We start from the raw sequence: 17,429 nt of genomic DNA, 5'->3' as shown, positions 1-17,429 counted from the left end.
CTCAATTTGCTCAATACAGATTAGGGTTTGCAAGGAGGGTCAATTTTTGGGATGAAGGTGGATAAGAGGAAGGGTTTTGGGATTATAATGGTTCTTATATAGTGCATAAACCCTAATATATTAGGGTTTGGTCCAAACTACGTACGACCTACGTACCAGCGTATGCTCAACGTACATGTACGGGCAAGATATGTCCTCCGTACCAAGGTGTACGCCCAGCGTACCCATGCTACACCCAAAATTCTGAAAATGCTATAAAGAGCCACTTTGTACAATAATCATTTAGTAAGAGGATAAAGGGTAAATATATGGAAGAACAAGATGTTAGAACTCTCCCCCCACTTAAACTAGACTTTGTCCTCAGGGTAGTGCTCTTGCATCTCCACCTCGGGCTCCCACGTCCATTCGGAACCTTTCCGATGATGACAATGGACCTTGACCAGAGGCACTTCTTTGTTGCACTGAGTCTTTGTCTTCCGATCCAAAACCGCCACCGGCCTCTCCACATAATTAAGGCGATCATCAACCTGAATTTCATTCAGAGGAATAACTGCGGGCATATCGGCCACATACTTCCGAAGCTAAGACACATGAAAGGTGTTATGGATTTGGATGAGCTCATCAGTAAAATCTAGCTGGTATGCAACCTTGCCCACCCGGACCGAAATCCTGAAAGGTCCAATGAATGCAGGCCCAGCTTGCCCCGCTTCCAAAATCGGATGAAACCTTTCCAAGATGACACCTTCAGAAGCACCAAGTCTCATACCTGACACTCAAGGTCCGAATGTTTCTGATCTATATAACTCTTCTACCAGCTTTGCACGAATCGCAACCTGTCGCACACCTGCTGAATCAACTCGATGGTATTAAGTACCACCTCAATACTCCCCATGACTCGATGCCCGATCTCCCCCAACAAACCGGGGTAATGCACCTTCTCCCATACAACATCTCAAATGACGGTCGGTCAATACTGGACGATAAGTATCCCAACTCCCTCCAAAGTCTAGCACACTAGACCGGAGCATATCTTTGAGCGTCTGAATCGTCTGCAAGCTTTGGCCATCAGTCTGGGGATGATATGATGTACTAAAATGCAGTTGAGTACCTAAATCCTCATGTAAATTCCTCCAAAACCTCGATATGAAACGAACATCCTGGTCCGAAACCACCGAATTTGGCACCCCGTGCCGAACTACGACCTCCCAAACATAGATTCCAGCTAACTTCTGTCACACCCCCAAACCGGAACGGCGGAAATGTTCGGGGCGGAGGACGTCATGCTTAGTATCACAACACACGCATCATAGTAATCAAAGTAACAACGACCATTGTATAAAGATTAAAGTGTTCACAATTTATTAGATTCACAAAAGATTGACTCCAAAGTAAATAACAAAACAAGATATGAAGCTATATGCTCCATCTTCTGAATCTCAATGTGCGTACGTGCTACTAGTTTCCTGAGAATACAAGTTATTTTGAAAGAGTAGATCAGCATTTAAGTTGGTGAGTTCATAAGTATTTTACTGATGAAAAGTAAACTGTAAGTTCTTTAGAATAGTTCGCCTATTCCTCTAGAAAATCCTATATATTCTGATGTGTTGAAAGATAAGTGAAAATGACTCTACAATTCCTTCTATGAGTACTAATGGATACAAGTTATATAAAACCCAGAGTAAACAGAAAATCGATTGTGTAAATCTGACCTAAGCCCACAACCAAACAAGGAATAGGAAATGAGGCGGAAGTCACATATCCCATTGTTTGTTAGATCTTCATTGTATATAACCCTGGAGTACTCATTTCGTACTTACGGAGTTAACTGTAATAGTTCAAATATATTTGATGAAAACATTCTTTAAGAAAATCATATATCTCCTTTAGTAAAAATGGTAACCACAATAATTCCTTTTATAATCACTTAGTTTATACTAGCTATATATAATCTGATATCGAACGGACAGTTGAATGTGTGAATCTACCCTAAGCCCACAACCAAACAAGGAACAGGAAATAAGGCGGAAAGCACACATTCCGCTGCCTATCAGATATTAATTATATATAAATCTGATGTATAAGCTAAGATATTATAGAATTAACCATTTAAGGTCCTTTAAATTATGTTGGTTTAATAATGCTTATCAAACCTTTTACAGATAAGTTTCTAGTTTCATCCACTTAACGTTCTATCTGAAAAGTATGTTTTTGTACTAGAAAACAGTATATTGTATTTGTATGCTATAACCTGACCCTTACCTGTTACTCCCTATGATTACTTGGTGTATACAGAATATATATAAATCAAGATCGAATAGATAGTACACTGTGTGTATCTGCTCTAAGCCCACAACCAAACAAGGAACAGGAAATGAAGCGGAAAGCACACATCCTACTATCTGTTAGATCTGATTCATATATATACCCCTAATGTATCCATCAAGGAATCATAAAGTTAGCATTATAGGCCCCCTTCTAACTGAATGTTCATGTTACTAGTAAGTTATGTGGCGTTGTTCTATTAGTTAGGAAGACTACTAGAAGTAATGAAACCCTACACTCTAAACGCCTCAGTCGATACTGTTGTGAGTTTTATATATTGTTATTTACTATTGTCTGGTACTTTGTAGATGTACCCCATATATCACTCGGTACTTTGTAGATGTACCCCATATATATATATATATATATATATATATATATATATATATATATATATATATATATATATATATAAAACCTGGTACTTTGTAGAGACACCACATATATATAACCTTATACCATGTTTATTATCATTTTTTGTTTTGAACAATGAGTTAATGATACATTCCCTTCCTAGGTTACTGGGAGTGTAAAGTATAAGTATGTAAATCATGATGTGTTCCTTTGTTCTAGAATATAGTATGTTCCTTCCTGTTCTAGTTATAGTGTGTTCCTTCTTGTTCTAGTTATAGTATGTTCCTTCATATTCTAGTTATAGTATGAACTGAACCCTAAACTATACCTATTGTAGTTTACTAGTATGTTTGTTTGAACTGTTACTGGCCTATGGAAAAGACTCAAAAAGCTACTGAGTTAAACATGTACGTTAAAATTGAGTTTTATAAACAACAAACTAATATCATTAAAAAAAGTTTTTGAATTGTTTTGATCACTTACAAAATAATAACAAATCTGTTAATGTGATGGTTATCACAGGTAAATATTTACACAATATTATTGTGTTCAACTTGTACTCCCCCCTTAAAAGCATTTAAAAACATTTAAAAGATAGATTATAGGGGTATGAACTCACCTTATGTGGGTGATTCAATTGAAGATTCGAGCAAGGATGGGAAGTTCCATGAATGAAGTCTCGAGACACAAACGAGTCACAAATGACATATAATGGCGTATATTGGCATGTAATTAATGTTTATAACCACTAAAGTGTAAGGGAAACATCCTTAGGAACTAGGAAACACTTCAAATGAAGTGTTACAATCACATATGATTGATTGAAGGGAGTTCACGGCCACAGAAGGAAGTGTTCATGGCCTTAGAAGGGTTCACGGCCATAGAACACATGATATGTTCATGACCCAACCTTGATTCTATGAAGTGTTCACGGTCATGGAAGGAGGGTTCACGGCCAAATCTTGATCCTATGAAGGGTTCATGGCCCAATGAAGGGTTCACGGCCGTGAAGTCTTGAAGATCTTTCAATTTAGTGCTTGTTTCATGGGTGGAATCAAGTGCTTCAATGGACAAAAAGTTGATGGAAAAGCTACTTATGTTTTGGTAGCTTTGAGTAGTGTTTATCATTGAAGAAGTTGAGAGAGAATGGGTTGTGTTCACGGCTAGGGTTGAAGGAGTTGAAAAAGTGAAGAAAATTTGCCAATTTCCTATATATATGGAAGTTGTTCACGGCCACGAACCTAGATGTGGCCGTTAACTCCTTTTGATGGTGCTTCCGGCTCAAATGCAACTCAAAAAACTCAAGCTAACACTTCCTAACACATAAACCTTAAGTGTACTAGGCTTAGAAACTCTGAAACAAACCCTAAACAACGCTAAAAGTAAACAGAAATGAGCCTGACTTTTGATTGATTGAATTGACTTACAAGGTAGAAATTTTCAGGTTGTCACATCATCCCCCCGCTTGATGGAATTTCGTCCCAAAATTAGCTTTGTTAGCAGTACTCTTGGGGTCGTGCTCCTCTGAATGATAGAATATTCACTCGTAGATCTGGGAAACTTTGCCCTGACGCTCATGATAGGATTCATACCTGGTCCATCTATCATCACCTCGTGTATACAACTCGTATATAATTAAGATTAGTAAGACGGTTGGATGTGCGGCTCTTCCCCAGGTCCACAACCAAACAAGGAACAGGAAATAGGGCGGAAACATACATACTAAATCCTCATAATCATAATTATATATCACCCTCGTGTATACACTTAATAGTGATAGGTGGGTTGTATTCATCCTTAGCCTCTGTACTTGAACTTGATCGGTTGGATGAGTGGTAGTTTGGGAAGGTCTATTGAGTATACGGTGACAAGGTATCGTAGGGAAAGGTACTCCTCGCATGAGTACTTCGGGGTTTAGAAGAAAAGAGACAATTGTGATGTCTGGGTCGGGTTGTCGTTACGAGTGACGAGGGTTTCGTTAGTCTGTCTATTAGGGCGATGGATTTTGAAACACATGAACTTAGTATGGTGAGGACCACGCCAATCCATGACGAATGATGACGACAGACTCTTTATAGAAACAAATGTTAGGCCGATTTGAAAGAAACGTTTCTTATACGATGGCGTATCCCTAGTGTGCTCGGTAATGTATTCTATGTAGACTTTCTAGTGCTTTCAGTTTTCTCCTTGATATTACCACTGTCACATATCGTACCGCGATAAGCGAGTACTAACAGTGAAAGTGCTTTGATAACTAGTGTCGATACTCTATATTATGATCCTCCTCGGTGCCTCTATGATCGCCTGGTATATACAAGTTACATATAATTAAGATGAATAAAACGGTCGACTGAGTGACTCTGCCCTAAATCCATAACCAAACAAGGAACAGGAAATGAGGCGGAATCACTCACTCTTAGTCTGCAAAATCTTAGCTATGCACAACCCTGATGTAAATACTAAGCCATCATAGCTCACCTGTACGGATCTTTAGTTCTCTTATGAATGTTGTGACTTGTTCAGACGAGTTAATAATTTATAAATACTTTTAAATTTTCCCCATGTTTTAATATTAATATTAATATAAACTTTAATTTTTAAAGAAATTTTTATTTAGGAGACGTACCAAAAAAATCTCAAAAGAGGGGTTCCTCGTTGCTCCCTTATGTCTTGTCATTAATTTCCTCCTTCTCCTCCGTTATTTCTTTATATTGTACAGTCTCTTTTATAATGTCCCATTTAACCACATGCATGACATACTGGAACTATACCAACATCGGTGGTTGAAGTGATGTGATGAGTCGGAGTTCTACGGAAGCGAGCTCCTTCGTCATTTCTCGATGTTGGACATTCCCTCTTGAAGTTTCCAGATTCGCCGGCGCCCTAAAGAAATGAGCGGTGTGCCCCTTCATGCGACAATTCATGCACAACATCTCTAGGCAAGCTCCGTTGTGGTGGTAGGTGCATTTTTTGCACCTTGGAAGATTTCCAGCATATAGGTTGACGGGGTTTGTAGTGGAAGATGAAGTGTCAGATGTTGTGACTGTTGTTGTGACCGAAAGGGTAGTCACGGGCTGTCGTCTCTTGGTAGAACCTTGAGCAGACTTTTTCCCCTTTTTGTCCTAGAACTTTCGTTTCTTGTTCTTAGGTTTGTGGTCTGGGGTGTCCTTGTCAGCATACACTCGCGGGTTCCCTTGATTGTTATTGTGATTAGCATACCCGACACCGCTTCTGCTTCTGTTGGTGTTATTAGCATTGAACTGTGCCATAACGGCTGTCACAGCAGCAGTGACCGCAACCTAAAAAGTAGCGGAGTCTATCTGCAGAATTGGTGTCTCGCCTGTTGGTTGGTTTTCTCCTTGGGAAGACATGATTTTGTTGCATGTCGAAGAATGATCTCGTGAGTAATGATGGTCATCGCAAGTTGTATTCCACCAAATTAAATATACTTAATAAATTCACACTTAACTGGACTATTCTTAATGGTTCTGAAAACATTTCTAAGATATGTTCGTGGTAGTGAGTGGAAATACGTATTGTACGAGTGATATTTAAACTAAGTTATCCTAGTTCTGAATGTATCCGGCTCTACATTTCATAGGGTTCTGAAAAATAATTCATAATGGGAGTATATACAAAGTAAACTTTATGAATCAGAAGTGGCTATCCTCGAATGAATTTCTGTGAATTGAATAAATGTTACCAGTTGCACGAGAAAGAAATAATCCTAACACATAACGTGAGCAGTATATTCACTAGCTCACTAAGTCAATCAAGGTTATTATTTATTAGTGTGGCGCATAAGACGTTTGGTTTCTTAAGCTGATCCCTCCTTGGAAAAACTCTTCTTGTTCCTCCTTGACTCCTCTGCTGACTGCTATGATGGAGTGGTTACATCTATCTGGGTTTGTCGTGCGAGAATGGAAGTGTCTAAAGGATCTATGAGATTAAGTGAAACATTATGGGCTGATCCTTACTGGGTCCTCCTATAATTGCGCAGTGTACACAAGTTGTATATAATTTAAGATTAAATAGACCTTCGAATAAGTGATCCTACTCTAAAACCACAACCAAACAAGGAACAGGAGGTAGAGCATAGATCACAAATTCTAAGTCTATAAAATCTCAATTATATAAAACCTTGGGAGTATACATTCCAAAATTATAGACCTACCCGTAAGGGTCTTTTAAATTCTCACATAAGTTATTAATAGAGCCTAAAATACTCCTATAGTATTTTAATGTAATGAACTTGGTATGTTTTAAACTTGTTGTTATGTTATAGTATCATAAAATACTCCTATAGTATTTTAACTTTATTATCTGATCTAGAAATCCCTTGTGTATAGAGTTAACTATGTTTTAAGACTGTTGCAACACCACATCACTCCCAAACACATATTGGTCATATATCAAATGAATATAGTTGATGAAGCTATATTGATCCCATATATGATTACATAACTGCCCAGGTTTGACCGCAGTATCCAACCTTTAAATACTTCTATTCTGTTCTTCTTGTGATACTTGTTCTAGTATGTAGATATGTATACAGGTATGTATACTTTTATAAGAATATTGTTATATTTTAAAAATATACTTTTATTCATAGCACTTCGGTCCCATTGTATTTATAGTTGTATATCTTTTATAGGTTGATATACTTAGTTTACTATAAAGAATGCTCTGATACCAATCTGTCACACCCCTAAACTGGAACGGCGGAAATGTTCGGGGGCGGAGGACGTCATGGTTAGTATCACAACACACACATCATAGTAATCAAAGTAACAACGACTATTGTATAAAGATTAAAGTGTTTACAATGTAATAGATTCACAAAAGATTGACTCCAAATTAAATAACAAAACAAGACATGAAGCTATATGCTCCATCTTCTGAATCCCAGTGCGCGTACCTGTCTACTAGTTTCCTAATAATACAAGTTATTTTGAAAGAGTAGATAAGCATTTAAGCTGGTGAGTTCATAAGTATTTTAGTGATGAAAAGTAAACTGTAAGTTCTTTAGAAAATTTTGCATGTTCCTCCAGAAAATCCTATATATTCTGATGTGTTGAAAGATAAGTGAAAATGAGTCTACAATTCCTTCTATGAGTACTAATGGATACAAGTTATATAAAACACAGAGTAAACAGACAATTAATTGTGTAAATTTTCCCTAAGCCCACAACCAAACAAGGAACAGGAAATAAGGCGGAAGTCACACGTCCCATTGTTTGTTAGATCTTCATTGTATATAACCCTGGCGTATTCATTTGGTACTTACGGAGTTAACTGTAATAGTTCAATTATATTTGATGAAACATTCTTTAAGAAAATCATATATTTCCTTTAGTAAAAATGGTACCCACAATAATTCCTTCTATAATCACTTAGTTTATACTAGCTATATATAATATAATATCGAACGGACAGTTGAATGTGTGAATCTGCCCTAAGCGCACAACCAAACAAGGAACAGGAAATAAGGCGGAAAGCACACATTCCACTGCCTATCGGATATTAATTATATATAACCCTGATGTATAAGCTAAGTTATTATAGAATTAACCATTGAAGGTCCTTTAAGTTATAATGGTTTAATAATGTGTATCAAACCTTTACAGATAAGTTTCTAGTTTCATCTACTTGATGTTCTATCTGAAAAGTATGTTTTTGTACTAGAAAGCGGTATAGTGAATTTGTATGATATGACCTGACCCATACATGTTACTCCCTATGATTACTTGGTGTATACAGAATATATATACATCAAGATCGAATAGATAGTAGACTGTGTGTATCTAAGCCCACAACCAAACACGGAACAGGAAATGAAGCGGAAAGCACACATCCTACTGCCTGCGGAATTTGATTAATATATATACCCCTAATGTATCCATCAAGGAATCATAAAATTCGCATTATAGGCCCCCTTTTAACTGAATGTTCATCTTACTAGTAAGTTATGTGGCGTTGTTCTATTGGTTAGGAAGACTACTAGAAGTAATGAAACCCTGCACTCTAAACGCCTCATTAGATACAGTTGTGAGTCTTCTATATTGTTATTTACTGTTGTCCGGTACTTTGTAGATGTACCCTTTTTAAGTAAAATCAGGTACTTTGTAGATGTACCCCATATATCACTCGGTACTTTGTAGATGTATCCCATACATATATAACCTGTTACTTTGTAGATGCACCACATATATATAACCTTATACCATGTTTATTATCATATTTTGTTTTGAACAATGAGTTAATGATACGTTCCCTTCCTAGGTTACTGGGAGTGTAAAGTATAAGTATGTAAATCATGATTTGTTCCTTTGTTCTAGAATATAGTATGTTCCTTCCTGTTCTAGTTATAGTATGTTCCTTCCTGTTCTAGTTATACTATGTTCCTTCCTGTTCTAGTTATGGTATGAACTGAACCCTAAACTATATCTTTTATAGTTTACTAGTATGATTGTTTAAACTGGTACTGTCCTATAAAAAAGACTCAACGAGCTACTGAGTTAAACATGTACTTTAAAATGGAGTTTTATAGACAATAAACTAATATCTTTCAAAAGAGTTTTTGAATTGTTTTGATCACTTACAAAAGCATAAGAAATCTTTTAATGTGATGGTTATTACTGGTAAATATTTACACAATATTATTGTGTTCAACTTGTATTCCCCCTTAAAAACATTTAAAAACATTTAAAAGATAGATTATAGGGGTATGAACTCACCTTATGTGGGTGATTCAATTGAAGATTCGAGTAAGGATGAGAAGTTCCACGAATGAAGTCTCGAGACACAAACGAGTCCTAAATGACATATAATGGCATATATTGGCATGTAATTAATGTTTATAACCACTAAAGTGTAAGGGAAACATCTTTAGGAACTAGGAAACACTTGAATTGAAGTGTTACAATTACATATGATTGATTGAAGGGAGTTCACGGCCACATAAGGAAGTGTTCACGGCCTTAGAAGGGTTCACGGCCATAGAACACATGATGTGTTCATGACCCAATCTTGATTCTATGAAGTGTTCACGGTCATGGAAGGAGGGTTCACGGCCAAACCTTGATCCTATGAAGGGTTCACGGCCCAATGAAGGGTTCACGGCCGTAAACTCTTGAAGATCTTGCAATTTAGTGCTTGTTTCATGAGTGGAATCAAGTGCTTCAATGGAAAACAAGTTGATGGAAAAGATACTTACGTTTTGGTTGGTTTGAGTAGTGTTCACGGTTGAAGAAGTTAAGAGAGAACGGGTTGTGTTCACGGCTAGGGTTGAAGGAGTTGAAAAAGTGAAGAAAATGAGCCAATTTCCTATATATATGGAAGTTGTTCACGGCCATGAACCTAGATGTGGCCGTGAACTCCATTTGATGGTGCTTCCAGCTCAAATGCAACTCAAATAACTCAAGCTAAGACTTCCTAACACACAAACCTTGAGTGTACTAGGCTTAGAAACTCCGAAATAAACCCTAAACAAGGCTAAATGTTAACAGAAACGTGCCTGACTTTTGATTGATTGAATTGACTTACAAGGTACAAATTTTCGGGTTGTCACAACTTCTTAGCGGATATGCTCTTGGAAATCGGTATGAAGTGTGCACTCTTGGTTAATCTATCAACAATGACCCATATAGACTCAACACCACGTGCCGTCCTTGGAAGCTTTTTGATAAAATCCATGGTAATCTCTTCCTACTTCCACATGGGGATGGGTAAGGGTTGCATCTTCTCGTGGGGTATCTGATGCTCGTCCTTGACTTTCCTGCAAGTCAAGCACCGCTCAACAAACCAAGCTATCTCCCTCTTCATACATTGTCACCAATAGCTCAACCTCAGATCCTTGTAAATCTTCGTAGCCCCCGGATGGATAGAAAACTTTGACTTATGCGCCTCCTCCAGAACTGACTATCTCACTCCACCTGATGCCAGAACCCAAACTCTACAACAATGACTCAATAACCCCCGACTGTCTCTAACAAATAAGGCAATATGTCCCCTGATCTGCTCGACCTACCAATTCTCCATTTTTAATCCCTTCACCTGATCCTTCTTGATCAAATGCAACAAAGGCGAAGTGACAATCATTCTCAAGAAGATATCCCTGATAGAAGACCTCACGGCCCTGTGGCTCAAAGCATTGCCCACCACATTGGCCTTCCCAAGGTGGTACAGGATCTCGCAATCATAATCCTTTACCACACCCAACCATCTCTGCTGCCGCATATTCAGATTTGGCTAGTCCATCAAGTGCCTTAAACTCTTGTGGTCAGTGTAGATAGTACACTGAACTGAATACAGATAGTGTCTCTAAATCATGAGGGAAAAAATTACAACCCCAACTCCAAATCATGTGTAGGGTAGTCGCCTCATGAGGCTTCAATTGCTTCGAAGCATAAGTAAACACGAGACCCATCTACATAAGAACAACTCCCAAACCCGAAATAGAGGCGTCACAATAAACCACAAAATCATCCAAACCCTCAAGAAGCGCGAGAATCGGGGCCTGACACATTCTCTGCCTCAGAGTCTCAAAAGCCAACAACTGATCAGGCCCTCACCAGAAAGTCACATTCTTCTTTGTCAAATGGGTCAAAGTCACTGCAATCTTGGAGAATTCCTGGATAAATCTCTGATGGTACCCTGCGAGGCCTAAGAAACTTCGAATCTCATATACGGTTCTCGGAACCTCCCATCGCATCACGACCTCAATCTTGGTCGGGTCGACCAAGATACCCTTCTAGTTGACGATGTGCCCCAGGAACTACACCTCGCGTAACCAGAACTCACATTTGAAGAATTTAGCATCAAGCCTCTCCTTCCTCAGGGTCTCCAACACCTCTCTCAAATGTTCCCTGTTGTAATAAGCCAATTTTTCAAATAAAATTTTCAATTTTAATTAACCAAACATTCCCATAAAGTATGAAGTAACATTGACCATTGTTTTCAAAATTCATAACATTAACATTTTATTCAAAACATCAGAGTGTCCCATCACAACAAATGTCGGAGAGTTCATGCCATGCCAGCAAGCCTTGCCCTTGCCCTTAGGCTCAGAAGTACCTGAAACAAATCAACAAACTGTAAGCTAACTCTTAGTGAGTTCCCCAGAGCATACCCAAACACAATCCACATAATCACATAATCCATATTAGCTATAAAAGCTACATAAACCATATAAGCCATGCATGCAACATATAGGGATGTCGTGGGCTCGTCCCCAGGGTCTTCCTCCAGGATGCCATGGGCTCCCCACATGGTCTTACACCTAAGTTCTGTGGGCTATCCCATGGTCTTTAATAGGAAAGTCGTGGGCTCTCCACATGGTCTTACATCCGGGTGTCATGGGCTCTCCCATGGTGTTTAGTAGGAAAGCCATAGGTTCTCCACATGGTCTTACATCCAGGTGTCATGGGCTCTCCAATGGTCTTCCATACAAGCATACCACATATACAACTAACATACTCCCTAACATATAACCAACTATCATGCCCCATAATATAACTTCAGCTAGTGTACCACATATCATAAAATGGGCTGACCTTGGTGCCTTAGACCCATTGGCATTGTGAAGAGACTCACTTCTCAAGAATGTTGAACTGATAAGACAATATCAGATAACTGCCAACGCACAGCTCCATCTGAACTGCCTATAATCATCATGTGATTAACTTGTCAAAATCCCGAAATACCATAAATACCCTCAAAGTCAAACTTGGTCAACCTTGGTCAAAGTCCCAGTCAACAGTCAAGGTCAACAGTCCATATTGACCCCAACTCGTTGAGTGCATCTAGCAACTTGTGGAGTTCCTTCAGAGTTCAGAAAATTGGGACAAACCCTAGCCAACTCGCCGAGTTATCTCATCGACTCAACGAGTTCACTCAATGTCCAGTCAGACGGGGAAACCCGATCCAACTCGTCGAGTTGCCAAGACAACTCATCGAGCCCCCCTGTTTTCTTATTCCAATGATACGTCGAATGCAGGGACTCCATGGCTTAGATCGGAAACCTAAAGGTGTCTAGAAGGATAAAGTTTCCAACTTCATCCTCTAGAACCACTCTAAATTCTCTAAGGCCCTTAACAAAGGTTGGAAAGCTCAAAAGATTAGCCATGTGGTCCAAGAATCTAGGGATCTAGAATCCCTCCTTTCCAAAAGAGTTTCTAATCCTCAAAACGTTCCAAAGATGGAGGTTGTAAGGACGTGCATGTCCAATGCATGTGTTGAAGTCAAAATGGCAAAAAAGGGGAAATATACTCTAAAAACCCTTGCATGGCATCCTTGTTTGACCAAAAGCTAGATCTAGCCCACCTTCGGACCATTTTGCCCTGGAGATTCATAAAGTTGCAAACTTTATGAACCCCATGCATACAATCAACAAGAATGATAGGAAATAAAGAGTAAACTCAAGATCTAGCCATATTCTAAGATAAAAATCGAATCTTGAAGACTTACAACAGTCCACAAGATGATCAAGCTCAAGAGTGAGGGCTTTGTTTGTCGGATCTTCTCGTTCTTTTCACTATCTTCTTCTTCTTAAGCTCCACAAGTCACTCTAGCTCACAATATGATAGAAAATGGGGATTAATGTTTAGCACATACGTTCTTAGGGTTTGGAGGCTGATGCAAGGTCATCCTCAAGGTTCTTAAGGAGATTATACATGGTGTAAACCCTAAAATTAGGGCCTTTCCTTTACAACACCTACTCGTCGAGTTGGGCCTTCCAACTCATCGAGTAGGACTTAGATCCCGCGTCCCACAAATGAATTCTACTCGACGAGTTGGAGCTCCCCAACTCGTCGAGTTCCAGTCTAAACACCAAAATTCTGAAAAGAAATAGATACTTGAAATGAGCATTACAAATAGCCCCCACTTGAACTGGACTTCGTGCTTGAAGTCTGCTGATACGAACAACTCTGGTAAGTGTTCTCACATCTCCTCTTCCGGCTCCCATGTCCATTCAGAGCCTCTTCGGTGCTACCATTGCACCTTTACTAACTTCACCTCCTTGCTCCGAAGAACCTTGGTATTCCTATCCAAAATCACAATGGGCGTCTCACTGTAGTTCAAGCCCTCGTGCACCTGAATGTCGTCCAGAGAAACAACCACAGCCTCGTCCGTGACACCCTTCCGAAGCTGAGACACATGGAAGGTGTTGTGTATCTGGTTGAGCTCGTCTGGCAGATCCAAATGATAGCGCACCTTGCCCACGCGGGCATAATCCTGAATGGTCCGATATATCGGGACCCTAGCTTTCCCCTCTTCCGAAACCTAATGACACCCTTCCATGGTGACACTTTCAGCAAGACCAAATCTCCCACCTGAAACTCGAGATCTGATCGGCGTCGGTCGACATAGCTTTTCTGATAGCTCTGTGCAACTCGCAGTCTATCACGCACCTGCTGAATCAACTCAGTAGTCTTGAGCACCACCTCGGTGCTCCCCATAACTCGGTGCCCCACTTCACCCCAAAAAACATGGATCCTACACCTCCGACCATACAACATCTCAAATGGCGATCGGTCGATACTAGCATGATAACTATGGTTGTATGAAAACTCTGCTAGTAGGAGGTATGTATCCCAACTCCCTCCAATGTCCAATACGCATGCCTAAAGCATATCCTCGACTGTCTGGATCGTCCTCTCACTCTGGCCATCTGTCTGGGGGTGGTACGCCATGTTGAATTGTAACTGAGTGCCCAGTTCCTCGTGGAACTTCTTTTACAATCTAGATGTAAATTGGACATCCCGGTCAAAGACTATTGACACTGGCACCCCGTGCCTAGCCACCACCTCTCGCACATATATATCGGCCAATTTCTCAGCGGAGATGCTCTCGGAGATCGGAATAAAGTGGGCACTCTGCTTCAGCATATCCATAATAACCCATATGGCGTCCATGCCCCTCGTTGTCGTCGGTAACTTCGTGATGAAGTCCATAGTAATCTCTCCCCACTTCCACATAGTAATGGGTAGTGGCTGAACCTTGCCATGAGGCCACTGATGTTCAGCCTTGACCTTCCTGCAGGTCAAGCACCGCTCCACGAACCAAGCGATCTCCCGCTTCATGTAGGGCCACCAATAGCTCAGTCTCAGATCTCTATACATTTTTGTAACCCCTGGATGTATAGAGAACTTGGACTTGTGTGCCTCCTCCAATATCTTCTGTCTCACTCCCCTAGTAACCGGTACCCACACCTGGCCACACTGTGTCAGAAGACCTCGGCTATCCCGAACAAACAAGGGGTATTGACCCCGAATCCGCTCTATCTTCCAATTCTCTTTCTTCACACCCTCGACCTGAGCTTTTTTGATCATATCTAACAATGGAGAGATCACTGTCATCCTCAAGAAAACGTTCCCAATCTGGGAACCTGCCGTCTTGCGGCTCCAAGCATCGGCCACCATGTTGGCCTTCCCTGGATGGTATAAGATCCCTTACTCATAATCTTTCAGCACATCCAACCACCTCCTCTGCCGCATGTTCAGGTTCCTGCCGATCCATCAAATACTTCAAACTTTTGTGATCAGTGAAGATGGTGCACCCAACTCCATACAAATAGTGTCTCCAAATCATGAGCGCGAACACCACTACCCCCAATTCCAGGTTGTGAGTGGGGTAGTTCGCCTCGTGAGGCTTCAACTGCCTCGAGGCGTAAGCAATCACATGCCCCCTCTGCATCAGTACCGCCCCTAACCCTGAGATCGATGCATTACAATACACTACCAAATCATCTAGCCCCTACGGTAGCACTAGAATCGGTGCTTCATATAACTTCTGTCTCAGGGTCTCGAAAGCCAGCTGCTGGTTTGGGCCCCACCGGAAAGTCACATTCTTCTTGGTCAAACAGGTCAAAGGCACAGCGATCTTGGAGAAATCCTAGACGAATCTCCGATAATAGCCCGCTAAACCCTAGAAGCTAGGGATCTCAGATGCGTTCTTCGGTACTTCCCACCTCATCACAGCCTCAACCTTGGTTGGGTCCACCGAAATACCTTCCTTGTTGATGATATGCCCCAAAAACTGCACCTCTCGCAGCCAGAAATCACACTTTGAGAACTTGGCATAAAGCCTTTCCATTCTCAGTGTCTCCAATACCTCCCTCAGATGCTGCTCATGGTGCCCCCTTGGTCATAGAATAGACCAGGATATCGTCAATAAAAACGATCACCGACCGATCCAGCATCGGGCTACACACCCTGTTCGTGAGATCCATGAACGTTGTTAGTGTATTGGTGAGCCCAAATGACATCACCACAAACTCATAGTACCCATACCGAGTTCTGAAAGCTGTCTTCGGTATATCCTCATCCTGAATCCTTATCTGATCGTACCCTAACCGAAGATCAATCTTGGAAAACCAAGACGCACCCTGCAACTGATCGAACAAATCGTCGATCCTCGGTAACGGATAACGGTTTTTCACCGTTAGTATGTTCAGCTCTCGATGGTCAATACACATCTTGTGTGACTCGTCCTTCTTTTTCACGAACAGGATCGGTGCTCCTCACGGGGAACTGCTTGGACAGATAAACCCTCAGTCTAGCAGCTCCTGAAGCTGCATAGATAGCTCCTGCATCTTGGGCGGAGCTAGACGGTAGGGTGCCTTCGCTATCGGAGCGGCATTCGTCACTAAATCAATGTGAAACTCCACCCGCCTCTCCGCAGGCACTCCAGGTAACTCCTCGGGAAAGACATCCCGGAACTCCTGTACAACTGGTACACTGCCGAAATCTGTCGTGGTCTCGACCCTCGTATCCGAGATATATGCTAGAAATCCCAAACAACCCTGCTGAAGAAGGCTCCTAGCCCTCGTAGCTGAACAGAGGGTTGGTCCCTGCGAGGCCCTCTCTCCATGAATAACCAGTTCTCCCCCACTTGGGGTTCGAACCCTCACCAACTGGCGCTCACAATAGATCATGACCCCATTAGCCCCCAACCAGTCCATCCCTACGATCACCTACAGCCCTCACAATGGTATCGGGACTAGAGCTACCTGAAACCTCTCTCCACGCATGTTCAGTACACAACCCCGATACACCCTCGCATCACTCACAGTGCGATCGTCCGTAATCTCAACCTCAAGCAGGGAATCTAAGATCCCCGATGCATCCCAGAACCTCTTGATAAGCGCAAGAGATACAGATGATCGGGTAGCACCTGAATCAAATAGAACGTGAACCGACATACCATTGACCAAAAAGGTCCCTATTCATGACCATAAATATATACATAAGAAATGCAATAAATATAGACCAAGAAAAAATAAACACGTACCAACCACGACGTCTGGCGCTGCCCGAGCCTCCTCGTCAGTCAACTGAAATGTACGGCCCTTCACCGTTGGAGCATCCGCCTTAGCAGGGCGGCCATCTGTAATCTTCATGGTGGCGGGCGCAGGCGTCGCCACTGCTCCTCCCCCTCCCTGCAACTTCAGACAATCGGCCCATTTGTGGCCGGTCTGGTTGTAGTGAAAACAAATCAAGCCCTTCTTAGGGTAATCCCTAATCACGTGGCCCGACTGGCCACATGCGTAGCATCCTGAGCCTGTTGTCCGACAAGCCCCACTATGTGGTTTACCCCACTTGGCACACCGGCCACGACCCTTCTGGCCCCTACTGGAAAAATCCGAGGTCTTAGGCTTTTTAGCCTGACTACTGCTGTATGTGCCTGCTCAGGCTTCCGCTTGGTGCGGAACTCCAACTCCATCTCCTGCTCACGGGCCTTCTCCACCATCT

This window comes from Lactuca virosa, chromosome 3 (assembly GCF_052849685.1).
Source record: "Lactuca virosa cultivar CGN04683 chromosome 3, Lactuca_virosa_CGN04683_v6, whole genome shotgun sequence".
In the NCBI taxonomy this organism is placed as follows: Eukaryota; Viridiplantae; Streptophyta; class Magnoliopsida; order Asterales; family Asteraceae; genus Lactuca; species Lactuca virosa.
The sequence above is the reverse complement of the archived record's forward strand: the minus strand, read 5'-3'. Positions refer to the sequence as shown.